This window comes from Panthera onca, chromosome D4, assembly GCF_046562875.1.
Source record: "Panthera onca isolate mPanOnc1 chromosome D4, mPanOnc1 haplotype 2, whole genome shotgun sequence".
Taxonomy (NCBI): domain Eukaryota; kingdom Metazoa; phylum Chordata; class Mammalia; order Carnivora; family Felidae; genus Panthera; species Panthera onca.
In genome coordinates, this window is record NC_138351.1 from 69,738,573 (window position 1) to 69,761,265 (window position 22,693).

A 22,693-nucleotide genomic window follows, 5' to 3' on the forward strand; every position below is an offset into this window, starting at 1 on the left:
AAGAGGGTTTATTCTGTTGGAAGGGCATCAAATACTCCTTGTAACTATTGTGTGAGAAGTTTTGAACAAGCCCCATCTATTTAAAATAAATCTTGAAGGCAAGAAGAAACCATTGAAGGTGATGGAACAGGGAATAACATAATCCAAGTGGTGTTTTAGGATTTGTGGCAGAGGGTTTTAGGCTCCCCCTGAACTTCTGGCTTCACATGCTGGTAGAACATTCTAAAGGGGAGCTGTAAAGGATAAGAAAGCCATCACAGCTGCTCAGGAGAAGAGCATTGTGCATAGAGTCAGAGAGCTGGCATTACGGCTGTTCTCCAGTGAGAGTTTAAAAGACTTTGAACAACTTGAACCAACACCAGTCTGCTCTATCCCGACCCTACAACCTTTCACCAGGCCAGTAAATATTGAGAGGGAATCAGCATTTTTTGCCAGCTTGCTGAATGCTTGACATGGAACTGTAGTCATTTCCTTTGTGTCCTCTCCATTCTACCCTGAAAGTTCTTGTCTTCATATCCTACAGCCATGCTGCTGTCTTCCTGGGCACCCAATTTTAGTGACCCAATCAGGACCTATTGACTAGCCCTTCTTTTGCTCCCATTCTGACCATTTCTCCTCTCCTGGCCATTCCCTCTTCCTTTTTTTAGGTATTCATTCAACAAAAAATTATTTAGCACTTACTATGTACCAAGCACTCTACTAAGAAATGGGGATACAACCATGAAAGTGCTCTCCAGAATTTCTGACCTCACAGAGGTGAAGAAGAAGAAAGTAAATAAACAGAAATGTGAAAGGGATGGTGATGGCGAAGAACCAGGAGCTATGGAGGCAGAAAGCCATTCCAGCATGTTATCAACTGCCAAGAACAAAACGACCACAGAAATCACAAGGTTTATATGAAAACTCAGCAGATTCCACAAATAGAATTACACAAATGGGTGTAAATTTCATGGCAATTTCACTCAAAGAGGGACAAAGTTGTAACTTTATTTGAATGACATTTAATTAAAATCATGGAAAATTTAATAGTTTCTTTATCTAAATTTGGCCAATTCAAAATAAAAATTTGGTTACCCTAAGGTTTTCTCCTCCTCTCTTTTCTTTCCTCCCTCTCTCAGCATAATCTAGGTTGGAATAAAGATGGAGAAGTGGTAGAGAATTGCCCAGCACTGGTGTGGAGCCATGTCTGAGCCCCAGCCATGCTTCTCTTCCTCCTCTACCTCTCCCATCACCTACCTGCCACCATGTTGCCAGGTCCACTCCTATGACACCTGAGTTCCTCCTCCGAGTCTTCTCTTCGCTCTTTTAGAGCCCCAGACTCTACATTTCTAGATTCTCTGCCCCCAGAGGCTATAATATATGGTTAACTCTCAATCTCTCTTCCTAAAGAGATTATGTTACACACAGAGAAACTGATCTTCCCTTTGTCTTAACATCTCCCCTCTATTCTACATCCAGTGCTTTATATTTGAATAACTAGTGGCATTGTCAAAATATTTTTATAACAAAACATCAATATTCCTTCAAAGGTGATGAACTCTGCTAAAATATATAAATAGTCACAGTTCTTTAAAAATGAACTTTCAGGGGCGCCTGGGTGGCTCAGTCGGTTGAGCGGCCGACTTCGGCTCAGGTCACGATCTCGCAGTCCATGAGTTCGAGCCCCGCGTCAGGCTCTGTGCTGACAGCTCAGAGCCTGGAGCCTGTTTCGGATTCTGTGTCTCCCTCTCTCTCTGACCCTCCCCCGTTCATGCTCTGTCTCTCTCTGTCTCAAAAATAAATAAACGTTAAAAAAAAAAAAATGAACTTTCATCCCTTTTGTCTTACTGCATGTAAAAAGGTTAAGTCCAAATCTATTCTCTTCCCCTGAACTGTTTAGCCCTCTAAGCATCAAGCTCACTTTTCAGCCTTCTTGAATTTATTGAGACTTGTTTTGTGGTCTAACATGTGATCTATCCTGGAGAATGCTCCATGCACACTTGAAAAGAATTCTGCAGTTTTTGGATGAAATGTTCTGCATGTATCTATTAAGTCCATCTGGTCTACTGTGTCATTGAAGGCCAATGTTTTCTTATTGATTTGCTGTCTGGATGATCTATCATTGATGTAGTGGGATATTAAAGTCCTCTACTATTATGGTATTACTGTCAATTTTGTCCCATTTTGTCTGTTAATATTTGCTTTATATATTTAGGTGCTTCTATGTTGGGTGCATAAATATCTCCAAATGTTATATCCTCTTTTTGGATGGATCCATTTATCATTATGTAATGCCCTTCTTTATCTCTTGTTACATTCTTTGTTTTAAAGTTTATTTTTTCTAATATGAGTATCATTACACTGGTTTTCTTTTCATGTCCATTTACATGAAATATCTTTTTCCATCCCTTCATTTCTGGTATATGTGTCTTTAGATATGAAGCAAATCTCTTATAGGCACCATATAGGTGGGTCTTGTTTCCCCATCCAGTCAGCCACTCTGTATCTTTTGACTGGAGCATATAGTCTACTTATATTTAAAGTCATTATTGATAAGTATGTAATTATTGCCATTTTTTTCATTGTTTTCTGGTTGTTTTTGTAGTTCTTTCCTGTTCCTTTCTTCTTCTCTTGGTCTCTTCCCTTGTGGTTTGATGGTTTTCTTTAGTGTTATGTTTGGGTTCCCCTCTCTATGTTTTGTATATCTATTGTAGGTTTCTGGTTTGTGGTTATCTTGAGGTTCATATATATCAACCTACATATATAGCAATCTATTTTAAGCTGATAGTCATTAAGTTCAAACACATTCTAAAAGAACTACATTTTTACTCCCTCTTGCCATGTTTTATGCTTTTGACATCATATTTTACACATTTTTATTTTGGGTATCCCTTAATAACTTATTGTAGCTATAGTTGATCTATTTTTGTCTTTTAACCTTCATACTATCTTTCTTTCTTTTTTTTTTTTTTTTTAAGATTTTTAAAGTAATCTCTATATTCAACACAGGGCTCAAACTCACAACCCTGAGATCAAGAGTCACATGCTGTACTGACTGAGCCAGCCAGGTGCCCCATAACCTTCTTTTAAGTGGCTGATCCACTGCCTTTACTGCATGTTTACCTTTGCCAGTGAGATTTTTCTCTTTAATATATTTTCTTTTTCCAGGTATGGCCTTTTCACTTATAGAAGACCCTTTAACACTTCTTGTAGGGTCAAGAAATGTTGGCAATGAACTCTTTTAGTCTTCCTTGTCTAGGAAACTCTTGATTGCTCCTTTAATTCTGAACAATAACCTTGCTGTGTGGAGTACTCATGACTGTAAATTTTCTCTTTTAGTGCTTTAAATATATCCTGTCACTCCCTTCCAGCCTGCAAAGTTTCTGCTAAAAAATCAGTTGATAGTCTTACAAGGTTTTCTTGTAAGGAATTATTTGTTTTTCTCTTGCTTCTTTTAAGATTTACCCTTTATCTTTAACTTTTGCCATTTTAATTATATGTCTTGGTGTGGATCTCTTTGGGTTCATCTTGTTTGGAACACTCTAGGCTTCCTGGACCTGAATATCTCCTTCCTTCCCCAGATAAGGGAAGTTTCAGCCATTATTTATTCAAATAAGTTTTCTGTTCCCTTTGTTCTCTCTTCTTCTTCTAGGACCCCTATAATGTGAATGTTGGTATGCCTGAATTGGTCCCAGAGGTCCCTTATACTACCCTCATTTTTAAAAAATTCTTTTTTCTTTTTGCTCTTCTGACTGGGTGATTTTTTACTATTCTATCTTCCAGATTACTGACCTGTTCTTCTGTATCCTGTCTGCTATTGATTCCCTCTAGTGTATTTTTCAATTCAGTCTTTATATTCTTCAGTTCTGTGTTTTCTCATAGTTTATAACCCTTTGTTGAAATTCTCATTGTGTCCCTCCAATTCTTCTCTTGAGTTCAGTGAGCTTCTTTATGACCATTACTTTGAACTCTTTATCAGTCAAGTTGCTTATCTCCATTTCATTAGGGTTTTTTCCCCCGAAGTTTTATCTTGTTCTTTTGTTTGAAACATATTCCTTTGTCCTCATTTTGTTGGATTATCTGTGTTTGTTTCTATGAATTAGGTGGAAAAGCTACCTCTGCCAATCTTGAAGGATTGCATGGGCCTGGCAGACTGCATGGGCCTGGCAGCTTTGGCTGCCCAGCTGGAGCTGGAGAGGGTATAGGCCATGGGGGCCCCTGGGTATCTGCCTAGGATCCACCTTGGCAGGTTGGCTGGAGCTGGAGCAAGTGCCCAACAGAAGGTCCAGAGGCACTTTGTACTGGGGCCACCCTGGCAGGACAGCTGGATCTGGAGTGAAAGCCTACATTTCTACAGAAGGATTTTAATGTTGGTTGTTCAGTTTCCCCGAGTTCCAAGGTGATAAAAAATATTGCATGAATTATGGGAGTAAATTTGCCTACAGATCCTTAATAATGCTTATGAAAGCCCTTCATCCCACAAAGACTATTTTGCATTTTTCCAGAGGTGCATGTTCTGCCAGTTGTGCCATTATTATAATACATTCAAAATATAAATATCAAGGACTTGGGGGCTATAAGACCTTCTGGATTACCCATGCCTATGTTCCTTCTTTAGCACCGAAAATGGAAAGTAAGCTCTCTCCTTATTATTTTAAGAGAGGGTATTTCCAGGGGCTCATTTCTTTAAAAAGCTAAAGGTCAGTAACAGCATAAATAGAGAACTCAAGACATGTCTATGGTTAGTCCTATGGTTAATGTGAAAACAGAAGGGACTGTTCCTTTCCATAAATATCCTCTCACAACCACACTCAGGCTTCCAAATATATCCACTGATGGAGTTCCAAGAGAGATGTTCTATCTCCAGTCCCACCAATTCAATGTATACTCAATACGAACAGGTTATGCTGGACATGGGTAATTTGAAGTGGAGAGAAGCTTATAAGGATGACTTTGGAGTGGAAAGAATCCTAAAGCCAAGGTCAAAGTAGGAGGGATGTTACACAAGGCAGCCTAAGGCAGCTTGGCCAGGTTATCAGGGTTTTCACCAAGAAGTCAAAAGGTCTTTGGGCATCAGGACAGGCAGAGAATAGCACAGCATGTAGTGAAATCATAGATATGTGCAAGGTATGAATTGCTGATGAGGATGATGCCAGGGTAAAAGCACTTTGCTGAGCTCCACAGGGCAATGGCATAATGCTGGTACTACTGAACGCATTCTGCTTAGGTGACCACCCTCTAGGATCCAGGTGGATAAATGGCCTCTCCTGAAGGCACACTGAAAGGTCAGTCCAGCTTTCCACTCAGGAACTAGGGAAAACACACCCTATATGTAGTAAGCATGAAGTCAGCTGCATTCTTAGGGCCATGTGGTCCTCATCACTTCTTGTCCCTCTTTTCCAGGCCTATGCTGAGCTATACATTTTTTTAGAGAAGATTCCAGATAAACACAGTACCCTTGTTATTGGTATAGGTTCAGAGCTCCTTTTAAAAATGATGAACAAATTATTTCCTTGTTCAGCTACACCAAACTCAGCAGTTGTGCTCACATTACAAGGTGTGCAGGCAGTGCAACTAGGCTTTGATGTCTTCCTTTTTTTAAAGTTTATTGATTGATTGATTGATTGATTGATAAAACAAGAAGGGGTGGGACAGAGAAAGGAAGAGGGAGAGGGAGAGGGAGAGAGAGTATTCCAAGCAGGCTCTGCACTGCCAGAGTGGAGCCCGATGAGGGGCTCAAACTTATGAACTGTGAGATCATGACCTGAGCCAAAATCAAGAGTTGGATGCTTAACTAACTGAGCCACCCATGTGCCCCTAATGTATGCCTTCTAAACAGTAAAAATTTATACTCCACCGACCCAGAGGTAACCTGGATTCTAGGTTGGAAGTAGAACATCCCTGATGGTCTATTCCTTGAGCTGTGGGCCCCAAAACATTTGGTTAACCTAATACCTATTTGCCCTGGGGCACCTGGGTGGCTCAGTTGGTTGAGGGTCCAACTTTGGCTCAGGTCACGATCTCACAGTTCGTGGGTCCAAGCCCCACACTGGGCTCTGTGTTGTCAGTGCAGAGCCTGCTTCAGATCCTCTGTCCCCCCCTCTCTCTGCCCCTCCCCTCGCCCATCCTCTCTCTCAAAAATAAACATTTTTAAAAAGTAAAATTAAAAACTAATACCAATTTGCCCTTTACCACTTAGGGAGAGGAAATGGAAAAGGGAAGGGAATTGTGTGACAGCCTCACATTCACAATCCTACCCATTCCTTTCAAAGACAGAAAATTGTAGCCTTATAATGATAATTAAAAACCCATTTTATACATGATTCTTCCAAGATCACACAGCTGGCATCATGGATTTAGAATTTTAAACCCAAATCCCCAAACCAAATATCTACCATGCTTTATGTTCAACAAAGGACAGTTCCTGCCAAAAGGAAAGGGGGTAGGTTTGGGAGCATGACTTATTTGCCAGCATCCTGGGATATCAGGGTTTCACAGATTTTCAAAGATGCTGCTAGAGTCTTCAGTAGGGTATGTGGTCCTTTTGAAGTAAAGCCAGGGTAATGGGAACACTGAATTTGCTTTGTTAGAATCCCCTTGTTTGGCTCTTCTAAAGTCCAGCTTTTTCAAATAAAATGGCATGCTAAAAGCATTTTTGCTTTCCTGAATCTGAATGGCCCCAATGTGGCAGCCTCCCAGAGCATGCTGGGAAGAGGCAGAACGCCAAGGCATGTCCAGTGACCCAGTATCGCCTCTTTCCTGACCAGAACCTGCTGCTGCTGAGGCTAAAGATGAGTCAGTCTCCTTCCAAACCAAACGGTAATTAAGAGAGGATGCATTTTTAGACTGCTGTGGTCTGGTACTCTGCTGGCAGCTTTTGAAAGCTGTCAGAGCTTTGCCAAGAAAAAAGGGAAGGGACTAGCATCTATTGGTTGAGTAGCTATGACAGACCAGGCACTGTGCTAAGTGATTTACATACTTGGTGACATTTCATCTTAACAGCATCCTTGTAAGATAGGACTTTCTTGCCTCATTTTTTAGGATGATGATAATAACGTTCAGAGAGAAAAAATGACTTGCTCAAGGTCACCCAGCTGGGACACACAGTTGTGAGAATTTAACCCCAGATCTGCCTGACTCAAGAGTATATTTTAATCTTACATACCAATTCTTTGGAGCCAAATTTTAATGCCCCTGGAATTTGCCATGTACTCTGGGATCTAGTTCCTCAAGAAAAGAGGTGAAAACAATGGGTGCCCAGGAATTTCATATCAACAGTGTCCAACTCACATTTGTTCTTCAAAATTCAATGTGTCTCCTTCCTTTAAGACTGAGCTTCTTCCTCAACATGTAACTTGTGGACCATGCTGTCTGTGCATGGTCACCGATCCATGATGAGACAAATACAGAAATCTAAAGTGAGTAAATATTTATAGCTATGGAATGGAGTAATTTTTTGCAGCAAATCAAATAACAAGGTATTTAGGGATGTACTGTATATGTCTTTTATTTTATTTTTCTAGTAACTCATTTTTAATGTGCCTTACAAAAATAGCAGTGTGTAACGGGTTGTGAATTAAAGAAATAAAACGGATTCTTTGTCCGAAGTTTGAAAAGCACTGTCCCAAAGTTTGCGAGATCTTCAAAAGTGAGGACCATCTTTTAGTGTCTTTTAAATGAATGCTTTGATGTAGGTCTGGATAACTGAGTAAATCTATCACTTAAGGGACAGCTTCTTGCTGAGAACCATCTCTGATCTGTATCACTACCCACTTTAAGCATTTCTAATCTGAAGGGTGGCAAACAAGTGAGGCAATTAAAAGTTTGGATGCTACGGTCAGTGGAAACTGGATTTGAATCCTGTGCCTACTACTTAACAGCAGTGTGATCTGGAGAAGTTACTGTTTTGCTGTGACTTAGTCTCCTCCTCTAAAGAGACAAACATTAGAGATGCAAATCAAAACCATGATGAGATATCAATTCACAGCCATTAGGATGCTACAATAAAAAAAAAATGGAGAAGAGGGGCACCTGGGTGGCTCATGGTCATGAGATGAAGCCCCGTGTCAGGCTCCAGACTGAGCATAGAGCCTGTTTGGGATCCTCTCTTTCTGCCCCTCCCCCCTCAAAATAAATAAATAAACTTAAAAAAAAAAAGAAAAGAATGTGTTGATCAGTGTGAGGAGAATTGGAACCCTTCCTTGCACACTGCTGGTAGTAATGTAAAATGGTGCCACAAGTGTGGAAAACAGTTTTTTCCTTAAAAAGTTAAACAGAGAATCTTCATGTGATTCAGCAATTCCACTCTTAGGTATGTACCCCCAAGAACTGAAAACAGGATCTCAAATAGATACTTGCCCCACCCATATTGAAAGCAGCATTATTCACAATACCCAAAAGGTAGAAAACCCCCTAAAGCCCATCGATGGGTGAGTGGATAACCAAAGTGTGGTGTATACATACAGTGGAATATTATTTACCCCTATTAACAGATCAACTGAGGCATATTAAAAACTTTGAGAATTTAAGCAAAAATCATTATGAATCAGGCAGTGCCCAACAGGAAATGGTTAGGAGCGCTCCACCGACAGGAGCCAGGACGAAGATTTATAGAGAAAGTGACAAAGAAAAGCAAGGAAATCATGTGAATGGCTGTTGCTTGAGGGTTCGCTTTATTTGAGAAAGTCCAGTTGGCTGTCTCTGATTGGTTTTCCGTGGGTTCTGATTTCTTAACCTTGAGGCATTTATAGGGCCTAGATTTTGGTTGGCCGACACAGACTGCTAAGGTGTTAGAGCTACCTCAGTCTACTGGCTTCCTTGTTTCATCCACTTAACACCTTTAAAAAGGAGGAACATTCTGACACAAAATACAAAATGGATAAGCATCAAAAACATTACATTAAATGAAAGCCAGGCACAAAAGGACAAATACTCTAGGATTCCATTTACATGAGGCACCCAAAGTAGGCAAATTCATAGAGACAGAGGATAGCAAAAGAGGTTATCGGGGGCTGACGGGAAGGGGAAATGGGTAGTTATTGCCAAATGGGTAAGAGTTTCAGTTTGGGATGATGAAAACTTCTGGAAATTGATATTGTTGATGCTAGAACAACATTATGAATGTACTTTAATGCCACTAAATTGTATACTTAAAAATAGTTAAGACGATAAATTTTGTGTTATGTATATTTTGCCACAATACAAAGAGATAAATAAATGGTATTTTCCCTCTTATTCTACTTACTCCTAACTGCTATCAGCATATGAGTTGTGTTGAGCGAGGCTGGCAGGAAATGTGCCAAAGCATTTGATGAGGGGCTTTGCAATTTTCTGTACTTTTCAAATGTTCTGCAGTAAGCAAGTATTTTTTTCATGACTGGGAAATAAGGAATATGTTTTAAAAACTGTTTGAAAAGCAAGATTTAAATAGCGATGCTCTCCCCCATCAGAACTGAGAGGGCTTTGCCTCTGCTATAGGATCAGGCCGTGGAGTGGCTATTTTTATCTAGAGGCATCACCACAACCAGCTCAACTCAGCCACATTTTGTGTGTGTTCAATGTCTTGGGCTGGTTTTCAGACATCTAGGTGATTGGTGAAACCCCAGTGGCGCTTGTCTGGAAGATATTGGCTCTTAATCTCGAAGGTAAATTTAAGGCACATATATTATTGTCTCTCTTCAGTCATCTGCCTTTGAAGTGGGCTTGCCACTGAGCTTAAACTTCAAGATTTACACTGACACTGCCTTGGTCTCCCTAAATGGCTTCCTGTGGTTGGTGGCAGAAATGCAGGCAGCGTTTGGAGGGTGCAGCTGGATGTACTCATTCAGCAAATTCTAATGAAGCAGCTACCGGGTTCCAGGCACAAGAGAGACGGGGAGCACTCAGTGAGGTTTCTGCTGATGAGGAGCTCACAGTCCACAGGGAGCACCAGATGAGTAAATAAATGAATAAATAAAGTGTGGCAGGGTTAAATACCACACTAGCCAAGTGCAGTGAGACCACAGCCAGAGATTGTACAACTCGGGAAATATTCTTGTGGCCACTCCATCTAAAGTGGAAATGCCTGGTGGCTCTGCCAGAGCTTTCTCTCCTACCTCCATCTGTCCCTGTCTGTCTTATCACCTTTGTACGTAGCTCACGCCATCTTGTTTATTCACTTGCGATTTACATGGTGATGGAGCGTCTGGGACTGAGGACACCCTGTCTGTCTCAGTCACCACTGTATGTCCAGCATCTGCGCAGTGGCACCTATGGAATTTCTACCCAGAAGCTGTTTAGGGACAGCAACCTACACGGAATGAAAGTAGGGCCAAAGCTCCATTTTCCATCAGGCCCTATACTGCTTGTTACAGTGATCTCAAGTATGCTTGGCATGGCTTTGGTGGGGAGACTATTAGAGATTTGGGAAAAGTAACTCAAGATACCCCTCTCCCAGCTGCCCCCTTGTGATAATCACTGTCTCATAGCCTCTTAGAACTCCAGAGGGGCCCATATATATTTATTTTAAACTTCCAATATAATTAAAAATTAAGCAATGCCAGAAAGAAATTACAAAAATTATGCTGCTTTTAAAATGCTCACATGCTGTTTCCGATTCTGTGTCTCCCTCTCTCTCTGCCCCTCCCCCGTTCATGCTCTGTGTCTCTCTGTCCCAAAAATAAATAAAAAACGTTGAAAAAAAAAAAATTTAAAATGCTCACATGTAATAAGTGAAAGTTGTTGTTTCCTTAATTTAAATTTTAGTTAGTTAACATGCAGTGCAATATTGACTTCATGAGTAGAATTCAGTGATTCATCACTTACATACAACACCCAGTGCTCATCATAAGTGCCCTCCTTAGTACCCATCACCCATCTAACCCATCTCCCACCCACCTCCTTCTATCAACCCTCAGTTTGTTTTCTAACAAACTCAGTTGAGTCTCTTGTGGTTTGTTTCCCTCTCTTCTCTAAACAGAAAGCAATGTTATTCTCTTAGTCACAGAATAATTCAAGTATTTTTTTAAATTAAAAAAAAATTTTTTAAGAGAGAAAGAGAGGCAGAATGCAAGCAGGGGAGGGGCAGAGACAGAGTGAGACACAGAATCTGAAGCAGGCTCTAGGCTCTGAGATGTCAGCACAGAGCCTGATGCGGGGCTTAAACTCACAAGCTGTGACATCGTGACCTGAGCCAAAGTCAGACACTCAACCGACTGAGCCACCCAGGTGCCCCAATTCAAGTATTTTTTTAAATTTAATAATAATGTATCTTGAACTGAATTTGAGATGTTTTGGGGGTACAAATTTTAAATTACATGATAAATGCCTTTTCTTAATCCTATAGGTCATCTCATTTGGAGAAAATGCCTCAAACCCCAACCTATTCTGATGAGACCCATGCCAAACAGTCCCCAGGTCCCACTCCCCATTTTCACCATGCTTGGTATAGGCCTTTCCTGGAGCATAAATGCTGCTCACCAATTGGCTTATAAATAAATGCTTAATGAATACACAAATGAACGAATGAAGTCAAGAAAAGACAGTATATGGGTTGTGTACAAAGATAAGCAGCATCCCCAGAAGCTTGGTGGTAGGAAGATAAACAGCCTTCTAGGCTGAGGGGACAGGCAAGCAAAGGTATGAAACTGACAAATAGAACCATATGTTCTGGGAACTACAAACAAGACAGAGCTACAAACAATGCAGAGGGAATAATGCGATCTCCAGTGTAATAGGTAGCAAGAGGCCAGATCCGCTGTGCTTTGGGAAGAGCTTGGAGGTGATGGGGAAGCATTGAAGGTTTTTAAGCAAGACAGCAAACATGATCCTACTTACTTTTTAGAGAGATCTCATTGAGCCCAGTATAGAGCAGAGGTTAGCCAAGGCTGGCCTATGGGACGAATCTGGCCCTCCACCTGTTTTTGTAAATAATTTTTGTTGGAATACAGCCACGTCATTCATTTGTGTATTGTCTATGGCTGCTTTTGCATTGCAACTGCAGTGTTGAGTAGTTGCAGTGGAGACCATTGAGCTCATAAAGCCAAAAATATTCACCACCCATCCTTTTACAGAAAAGAAAAAAAAAAAAAAAAAAAAGCTAAGCCCTGGTCTGGAGGAAGGTGGCGGGAAGAAAGTGAGATCAGAGACAAGGAGACTAATTGGGAGCCTGCTAGGAACAAGTAGAGTGAGGATGAAAAGGAAGGAGCAGAGCAGATCAGGAGATAGTGAGGGAACAGAATTGTCAGGACTCAGTATTTGGCGGGGGAGAGAGAAAGGGTGTTTGGACCACTGTTTCTCTCTTGGGTCACCAGGTAGAGGTCGCATCATTCACTGAGAAAGGAAAATAGATTTGTGGACAAGGAAAAAAGATAGAGTTTGCACATGCTGGGTTTGAGGCTCTTCTGGAACATCTAGGTGGAGATGTCCTCTAGACAATAGGATAACCGAGCCTGGGGCAGCGGGGAGACACAGATCTAGGAGTCCTCAGCATGTTAAAGGAGGCAGTTAAAGCAGCAGGGGAGAATATACATCAAGAGAAGGGCTGTGGACTGAAGATGAAGCTCTGGGAACCCCCCAGAGCTCAGTTAGGGGCAGACAGAGGCATGAGGAGCCCAGAGCTTTCGGGAAGGCCACTTTCTACCCAGAAGCCTGATGTCCTGCTTTCTCCACCCTCTACCACCAAGACAAAGTGGGGTTTGGGGCTCAGGGGAGCCCTCTCTGCCTCCCAGCTCTAGGGACACCATCATTCCCATGCTGAGAGGGCTAATCATTTTCTGTTTATCACCACAAGCATTGTTCTCAGTCCATGCCAAAGGGATGCCAAATGCCAGGATGAAAAGTGAACTGCTCTGTGAGATGCTTGGAAGCCTGAAGTGATGAACCAGCTTTCTCTCTTTTCATCTGGGCAAAGTAATCTCGGTGGTCATTTGTTCTACCGATGTTCACTTAAGGAACTGTCCATACGTTTCATCCAGAGACATTTCAGTCAGGCCTCTCTCCCCAGGATCATCACTTTAGCTCTGGGCTTAGAGGGACCATATATAAATATAACATACATACAATTCTATGTATAAGTGATGTATAGCATATATAAATACATATACACACAAATGTGTATGTACTTTGTCTCGGTCCAACTGACAAACTGACGCCCAGAAGGAAAAGGAGCTTGCAAGAAGGTCACCAAGTTTATGGCAAAGCCAAAAATATCCCACGTCTTCTGATTCCAATCCCAGTGTTCCCTCCCACCCAGTTTCCCATCAAAGTTCCATAGGCCTTCACTGTCTTGATTTGAAGGGTGTTCCTTTCTCCTTCCCACATTGCACTTGAGTGCCCCCCCAACCCAGGAAGCTGTCACATAGACACATGCAGGCAAAATATTTGGGTTCTAAGGGGGTGGAAAGCTTATTGTCCACACCTCTGAATTTCCTTGAGTACTTTGGCCTCCCGCCCTGCCCTGACTCTTTCTTCAGAGGTGCAGTCAGTCCCTTGGTTGGTGCAGATGGCTCTTGCTGCATGGCTCCCTATGTACATCTTCATCAAAAATCCTGGGACTGGGCATTCTCCTCTCCCACCCAGTGATTATGGCTCAGTGGGTCTGCTCTGCAGATTCCAGCCTTCTTATGGTTTAACTATCCCCAAGTCAGGCATATTTGGCTCTAACACGGAAACACACACTATAAGAGGTTTTACCATATTGAAAGTCATCTCTTGGTATTCATTGTGCTGACTCTTACATCTGTCTTCCAATTGGTTCCCATTGGAGGTGGAAATTAGGGAGGTTGTTGACGTCTCAGAACAGAGAAGTGGGAATTTTCAAAACAAAACTTACAGTGTATCTCTGGAAGGTGTAGAGAAGGGGGAGGTTGTCTCTGATATTTTGTCCTGTGGTAATTTATGTGAGACTCACATGCTTTATCCCTCTGAGAAAGAGGGAGTCCAAGGCTGAAAATATTGTATTTGGCTTGGGAACGAGGCCTGTCACAATCTGGCCCCGGTCTGCCTATCCAGCCCCATTCACCATGGCTGGCCGCTCTGTGGCCAAATTCATTTTTTCCCTCAGACGTGATCCAAACCTTTCAGCCACTAGGCCTTTACTCGTATGGGTCTTCCCACAGCTACACTTTCAGCCTGAGCACGAACCTCTGTGAACCAGGTCTGCAGGAGACATGAAAAGGAATGAGGTATCTCAAGGCACAAACCCTCTGGTCCTGCATTAGTTTCCCAGCACTGCCAGAACAAAGTACAGCAAACTGGGTGACTTGAAATTTATCCTCTCACAGTTCTGGAATCAAGGGGTTTGAAATCAAGGTGTTAGCAGGGCTGTGCTTTCTCCAATAGGTAAACCCTCCCTGCTTCTTCCTGGCTTCTGGTGGTGGCCAGAAGTCCTTGGTGTTCTTTGGCTTATAGCTGTATCACTGAATCTCTGCCTCTGTCATCACATGGCATCCTTCCCTTCATGCCTGCATGTCTCTGGGCTTTCATATGGCATCCTTCTCTTCTTATAAGGACACCGGTCATACTGGATTAAGGGCTCACCCTAAGGACCTCATCTTAACTTGATTACAACTTCAAAGACCCTATTTCCAAATACAGTCACATTCACAGGTACTTGGGGTTGGTGTCTCTTTTTGGAAGACACAATTCAATCCACCCCAGGTACGCTTCATTCTCCAAGGCTCAGTCTAACATCCATGGGGAATGTTCCCTGATGCCCCAACCAGATGGGGCCCTTCCTTTCTCTGCCCTCCCAGGAACCAGTCTCCATCTTCTGGTACTCATCTTATATTGCTTCATAGACGTGGAGAAAATGTGCCTCATAATTTGGAGAAAATGCCCAAGAGAAATGGTCTGTGCAGGGAGAATAAAACATTAATCTGAGCCCAAGATACTATTTACATAGCCTCTCATAGACTGTTGAGTTTCTGCATTTATTCTTTGGCCTGACCCCAAATTCTGCATGGTGACCTGGCTCAAGGAAGCCTTTCACAGAATCCAGGGTTGAATGGAGGCACTGGCAAAAACTGACCACAGCTGGCCAGGAAAGCCTGGCTAACAGACACCCCATGGGCCCCTCAGCCTGCCTGCCAATCAACAGGCATCCTCCCACTGCTCTCTCTGGATATTGCCGAGTCCAGAAAGCAGGCTCTTCAAGAGCAGCGTGCGGCTTGGCTGACTCAGGCCCACTTCCTTTCCCCACCCTGGTATTCACAGCTCCCTGTAGCAGCCCAACTGGCACATCCAGGCTGCTTCCCCACCCACATTCCTAAGCCACTCCATTTGGCCAAGACGAATGCCTTCAGTCTTGCCTCCAGGACTGGAAGGGGTGGCTTGCTGTCCCTTGGGAGTCCAATTGGTGACCCGGGTTGAATCCTAGATACCCACAAATCTCCAAGTTACAGCATTATTTAGCCCAGGTTACAGGGCAGGGGGACTTTGTAATATAGAAATCATCAAAACGGGATGACCCTGGGTTCTGAATCCCAGCTCTGTCCTTTAGGCAAAGCTCTGACCTCAGACAAAGTCATGTAAATCTCTATGTTTCTATGATCCATCTCATGTTGAAATGGGTTTAATGGCCATTTCTTTGCAGCATTATTGGAAGGCAGCTTAGTGGTTATGAACATGGGTTCTGAAGTAAGCCAGCCAAAATTCAAAAGCAAATCATCAACTTGGAGCACATCACTTACCCCATCAAGTTTTCATCTCCTCCACTGAGGCTGTTACTAGGACAACTGGACTAGTTTCCTATGGCTGCTCTAACAAATTATCACAAACTCAGTGGCTTCAAGAACATAAATCTATTTGCTTATAGTTCTGGAGGCCAGAAGTCTGAAGTCAGTCTCACTGTGCCAAAACCAAGGTACTCCCCCCAGAGCTCTAGGGAGGAACCCATTTCCTGTTCCTTTTCAGCCTCAAGAGTTTCATCCCATGGACGGTGGCTACCCCGTCCATCTTTTTTTTTTTTAATTTTTTTTTTTCCAATGTTTTTTATTTATTTTTTTGGGACAGAGAGAGACAGAGCATGAACGGGGGAGGGGCAGAGAGAGAGGGAGACACAGAATCGGAAACAGGCTCCAGGCTCCGAGCCATCAGCCCAGAGCCTGACGCGGGGCTTGAACTCACGGACCGCGAGATCGTGACCTGGCTGAAGTCGTACACTTAACCGACTGCGCCACCCAGGCGCCCCAGACCCCGTCCATCTTAAAATCCAGTGGCATGGCATCTTCAAATCTCCCTCAGCTTACATCATTATATCACCTTCAGGCTTCCGTGCCAAATCTCCCTTGGCCTCTCACTTATAAGGACACTTCTGATTGCGCTCAGGGCCCACCAGGATGATCTCCCTATCTCAAAGTCCTTAATTAAATCACATCTGCAAAGTCTCTTTGGCCGTATAAGGTAACATTCATAGATTCCAAGGTAACATTCAAGTTCCAAGCTGGAACTTAGATACCTTTAGGCGCCATTACTCAGTCTACTGTACAACATTAAAAATATATACTTAGCAGTATATTGTGGCACAGACCCCTCAGAATGGCCCCCTGCTTTCCTGTCTCGTGGGAGGAACAGAGGCATCCAGAGGGTGGAGAGCCACTCAGGGAGATCAGGTCAGTGGCTATTTACGAACTGGATTTGAACTACTCCAATATTTTAACACCCAAATGTACCAGCTAAAATATGAGCCCTGCTATTAGTAAATACCATGGAGAGGAATCATGATGTTTGGATTCCACAATCCATGTCAAGTTCCTAGTATAATTCCTGGCATACAGTAAGTGCTCAATAAATGTTAGCTGTTAATATTGTCATTAATAATGACATGGTGCTTCCTAGGGGCCTGAACTCTATTCTGAGTAGACTAATTCCACTAAAAGATGAGAGTCTCCCTCCAACCCCCCAGACTGCCTCTCTGCTCTCCCTTCAGGCAGCACAGATACCCCTGCATACCTGGGCACCTGCTGTCTTGGATGCCAGTTTTCCCCATCTTTCTCAACTTCCTCTACTCTTCTAGACTTCCTGGACTCACTGTCAGCAACCCCAGTTCAGGACTTAATCTATCTTCTGCAGCTGGCACTCCAATGAGAAAGTTGGGTCAACATACCCATTCATCAGCCCCCAGTTTGCCCAAAGAATAAATTATGCTTCCCACTTCCTCATCTACATATTATGTGCCGTGGCCAAGAATGCACTGGATGCTTCCAACTGCCTGGGAGCTGGCCAGACATCCTGAGCCTGGAGTTTGTGCACTAGAGCCAGGCTCTGACAGTTGCAAGAAGTCTGCTGGAAGATCCATTAGTCTGAGCTGATTTGCCAAGCCTGAAAAAGGACTCCAGGCTATACCCATCCTTGCAAGCTGTCTGTGAACTTGCTCTAAGAGTCTAAGAGCTGGGATCTAAGGCAACTGCCTTCTCATGAAGCTGAAGAGATGCAGGTCTACTGTAGTCTTCTCTACAAGGAGGAAGGTTCCAGGCTTTCCTCGGTGCTAATGGCCAGCTAATCTTTGAAGTTTAGCTTTCCAAATACGCACGCGCGCGCGCGTGTGTGTGTGTGTGTGTGTGTGTGTGTGTGTGTTTACATCTTTTTTTTTCCATCTAATAATTAGAGCGCAAATCCTGAGTCATAACCCTTGCTTGCCAGACTCACCGATAATGGTTACCACTTATTAAGTGCTTGCTATGCGCTAGAGAGGGTTCTAGGAGCTTACATCAATCCTCCAATTGTAATAAGGATGAAGAAACTAAGACTTACACAGGCTAGGTAATTTGTAAATGGTATTGCCAAGTCTTCAACTCACGATGTCAAAATCTTGTTTTGTTTCGTTTTGATTTTCCCTATAATACCATAGTGCCTGTGAATAAAAAACAATCTTTGAAACCAGACAGTTCTATCTAGTGGGAACATGGTTTGTAATTAACCATCCCTCCTACCATCTGAACAAGGTGGTAGGCATAGAGAAAATATAAAACCTCTCTCCTATGCCAGAGGATGAGATCCAGTAACATCCTCAGAGACCACCTGATTTAACCCTCCTTGTGCACATGGGGAAACTGAATCACTGAGAGGGACAAAGACTCCACCAAGGTCACCATGAGTGCACAGAAGAGCCAGGACTGGAGCAGGATCCTGTGGCTTATCCCTCTCAACCTCGCTTCCCTGCTTCTTCCCACTGCCTGGGCCCCTGGGAAAGGGAAGAGCTGGGATTAGGGTTGCCAGATTTAGCAAAAATCAAAACAGGAGGCCAAGTTCAATTTGGATTTCAAATAAACAACAAATACATTTTTGTATATGCAATATACAAGCAATATTTGGGACATGCTTTTACCAAAAAAATATTCCCGATGTATATGAAATTCATGTTTAATTAGGCCTCCTGTATTATATTTGGCAGCTCTGGTTGGGATGGATCCCTGAGCAGTCAGGGCTTTGGGAAGGGACATGTTGAGAGTGAAGAGCATCCACCCCTGGGTTGATTTCCAGGGGATGATGTGAAATTGAGAGAAACGGCCTATGGAGACAGAGCAGGAGGAAGACAAGGGATGCACAACCAGAATCTGTACGTTCCAACCAACTGGAAGGTCCATACTCACATGAACACCCTCCAGAGAGAGGAAGGGACATGGAATGACTGACAGATGCAGCAACAGGAGCACGAAGGAGGCAGCAGAAGGGAAGACAGAGGGGCTCAGCCTGTGTGTAGAACTTCCAGGGAAGGGACAGTGCTCAGAAGAAGCAGAGCTCTTCCAAGAAATGGTGGTCAATAGGAAGAGCCTCTCTCTCAAAATAAATAAAAAAAAAAAAAACCTAGCTCTTACTGCAGTGAATGCTCACTAAGTGTCTATTGAACGAATGTTGTTTTTGTATTTCCTTGCTCTCCCATTAAAAAACACATCAGGATCTTAAAACAAATCCCATACGTGAATTGAGTCCTCTGCTGCTTTATCACTCCTTGCTCTTCCAGTTTAAGAAGAGGACAATTGAATGATTTGCAGCTATGAAGGGGCCCCGGGGCCCCTAGTTTCTATCGTCATTTTGGGGAATTGCTTTGGCTCTCAGCAGCACCCTGGGTACTATTAAATAATTTGCTGAGCAGTGGTTTGTAGGAAATGGTCCCTTGGTGCATCAAAGTTTTGAGAATGAGGTCAATGAGGATTATTGGTGTTAGAAAGTAATTATGTTTCAAGACAGAGGTGGTGGTTGAGACAATGGGGAGCCAAGAGGAGGAGAGAAGGAGAGAAGAGGGAAAGCACACAGAGGAGAAGAGATAGGGCTGTGCTAGGATCTGGTTACTCTCTGCTCATAGGCTGGCACATTTGGAGACTGAGGCAAATGATTTAAACTCCCTGAACCATTTTCCTGATATCTAAAAAGAAAGACTATATTGACAGATGGATTGAGCTGATAATTACTGAAAAACATTGGCAATTTTACTAATATTTATGTAAGGCCTATGATACACACGGCACATCCAGACCTATCCTCCTACTTCAATCTCAAATGACTCTAAAGTGGGCAAGATAGTCCAGGTTTCATACTAAGATTCTGGGAGAGCCATGATTTTCCAATTATCAACAGGCTAGTAAATGGCATAGCTAACTGCTATCGGACCAACTGCTGTTCTTTATGACCCTGGTACCCACAGAGGACCTACTGTGGGATAGGCCTCGTGATATGTGCTGAGAGAGTGATGTCAGCCAAACGAACTGGGTTCCTACCTTCATGGATCAGTTGGGGAAGAAAGACATTGAGTAAACAACTATGCGGCTAAATATGTAATTACACAGCATGTTAAATGAGACAATGAAATAAAATAAGTAAGTCTCCTGGAGAGTAAACCAGAGGGCAGAAAACTGAAATGCAGGAGAAGGCCTTTCTGCTGAAGGCAAGTATGGGCTGAGATTTGAAGTGTGAGTGTAATTTAGCCCGACCCAGAATGAAGCATTCCAGGCACACAGAAGAGAATATTTGAAAGCCATAAAGTATAAAACTGCAAGGACTTACTGTGGTCAGAATGTGTTTTTTCTTTTATTCTTTTTTTTTTTTTAAGCGTGTGTTTTTTCAATGAGGGGTGAATGTTAGATTAGTTGCAGAATTAAATAAGGGGTAGCTCAATGGTCCTCAACCTTGGCTTCTTCTAAGAATTACTAGGGAAAGTTTGAAAAAGTGCCAGTACACATGTTCCACAGCAGAGATCATAATATTTGGTCTTAAGTAGGCTCTGGACAAAAGAATATTTATTTATTTATTTATTTATTTATTTATTTGAGACAGAGAGAGAGAGAGAGAGAGAGAGCGAGTGAGCGTGCAGGGGCATAGGGGCAGAGGGAGAGAAAGAGACAACTTCAAGCAGGCTCCACACTCAATGCAGAGACTGACTTGAGGTTTGATCCCACGACCATGGGATCATGATCTGAGCTGAAATCAAGAGTGGGACACTCAATTGACTGAGTCACCCAGGCTCCCCAGGACAAAAGAATTTTTAAATAGCTCCCCCAGTGATTCTAATGTACAACCAAAGCTGAGAACCACTTGAACCACCTCTGAGAACAAGATGAACATTTTAGAACAGGATGAGGTGTTTCAATTTCCTCCTAATGGAAGGGCATCGAACATTTTTAAGCTGTAGGCAGGGCAATATTAGAGTTTCATTTTTTGGTGATCACTAGGATGCTGTATGGAGATCAAGAGTAGGGAAACAACTGCGAGGACTTTCGATACTCTGGTAAGATAGGTGGAGGCCGGGATTAGGGTATTCACAGTCGAGATGGAGAAAACCAGAAGGAATCAGATATATGGGGAAAGCAGAATCAATGGGCAACGTATTTGTGTAGGACCACCAGAAACATGATTTCCAAGACTGGCATTTCTTGGATAATCATCTGGGTTACTGGAAGTACCAGTTACTAAGATCAGGAAAATTGGAAGAGAAGCAGGGCTAGCGTGGTTTTGAATCTGTTAGGTTTGAGATCCTTCTGAGATACTCAAGCAGAGCTGTCTTAGAGGCAGTTTGATGTATACTTCCAGAGCTCCAAAGAGGTCTGGGATGGAGATGAAATTTCAGAGTTGCCAGTGGGTAAATGATCTTTCAAGATCCACATACTGGAATAAGATGTTTAGGGAGCCCAAGATGAAAGGAGGGCAAAGGATCCTGAGTCCTGAGGATCTCCAATGGGGAAGGGGTAGAAAGATTTAGAGATGTGGACCAGGGGACTAAGAAAAGAGGGAGAGGGAAAATCCTTTGGAATGAAGTACAGCTGCAGACAAAAGAGAACTGTCTGAGGAAGGGGGCAATGATCAGAGGGGTCATTGAATGCTGCTGAGCTGGCAAGTTAGACCAAAGGCTGACACATTCTGGGTAAGGCAGCATGGGGGCTTCTGACAAGTTGTAAAGGAGCAGTTTTGGTTAAGTGATGGGGGCAGAAACCAGCACGCAGTGGCCTAGAGATTGAATGAGTACTCTAGGACTCAGCAATGACATTCATAGCATTAAAAGATAAACTGAGTCATGCTAAAAATGTATTTGAGCAAAAATCTGTTTGAATCAGGCAACACCCAAGTAATGTTAGGAGCGCTCTACCCACAGGAGCTGGGGAAAGACTTCTATAGAGAAGACGCAGAGGCAAAGGAAGGCGATCATACGATTGGCTAGAGCTTAAGGGTTTGCCATATTTGGGAAAGCGTAGTTGGCTGATTGTGATTGGTTATCCTTAGGTTTTGATTTCTTAAACTTGAGTCATTTACAGGCTTAGGTTGCGGTTTGGTTATGGAGGCTACCAAGGCTTTAAAACCACCTCAGTCTAATGGCCTCCTTAGTTAATTAATTTAACAATTGTCTGTGGAAGGAACTTGTGCGTGAAACCAAGGAGTTCCATAGAAGCATGTTTAATGAACTAGTGTTTGTATTTGCAAAAAAAAAAAAGAAAAGAAAAGAAAAGAAAAACAAGTTAAAAAGCCACCTAAGAGCTGAATGGAAAATTAAAGCAAGGCAAGGAATGCAGCTACAGAGTTCAGTGGTCAAGGGTAAAGACCCTGGAGCCAGCCTATCCATTTCAAGTCTCCTATTTTCCATTTATTTGCAGCATGATCATGGGCAAGTTATTGAAATGCTTTGTGCCTTAATTTCCTCATCTGTAAAATAGGATTAATAATGGACGATCTACCTCATAGGAGGGTTTGAGGAATACAGTAAGTTAAAATATATAAACAAATAAACAACTCAAATTAATAAATACCACCTTATAACTCAAAGGGTGTCAAAATAGTTTTTACCACCCCAGTTACAGACAAGTAAAAGGCAGCCCAGTGAGGGGAAAGTGGCTTGTGAGCCTGACCCCCAGATGTTTCTGGTAACCAGCTCCTTTAGTTAGCATGCCTCTCTGCCCCAATCAAGAATCTCATGATTCTTGTTCAATGCCTTGATAAGGCAAATTGCTTAGGGGGCGACACAAATATAATTTTATATATATATATAGATTTAAAAACACAAACTAGCATCAAACAACACTAATAAATATATAATTACATGCACAGGTCCTAGACCTCACCTATGAAATAAAGGAGTTAAATCAGAAAAAAAAAATCTTAGCCTGGAGATGTAATGCTGTTATGCTTTGTAGTTATTTAAGGCTTGAGAGCCTTCGCTTTGGTGACCTGCTTCCTTGCTTTTTTGTTAAAATATAAAATAATCCAGGTTCAGCCTAAATTTAATCCAGCCTCGCTTCCTTCTTTAGCTACT

At 42.6% G+C, this 22,693-nt stretch overlaps 1 protein-coding gene across 3 annotated transcripts in view; it reads right to left on the bottom strand.

Moving 5' to 3' along the window:
• Positions 1-22,693, bottom strand: part of LOC132663107 (uncharacterized) — a 514,936-nt gene that overhangs the window by 220,917 nt on the left and 271,326 nt on the right. The window contains exon 2 of one of the 3 annotated variants that reach the window (XM_078436605.1): positions 17,710-17,809. The exons of 1 other annotated variant lie outside the window; for it this stretch is intronic. The gene's annotated coding sequence lies outside the window, so the exon portion shown is untranslated. Of the gene's footprint in view, positions 1-17,709; positions 18,213-22,693 lie in introns of those variants that run through there. One more of the 3 variants, XM_078436606.1, reaches the window with a different exon arrangement.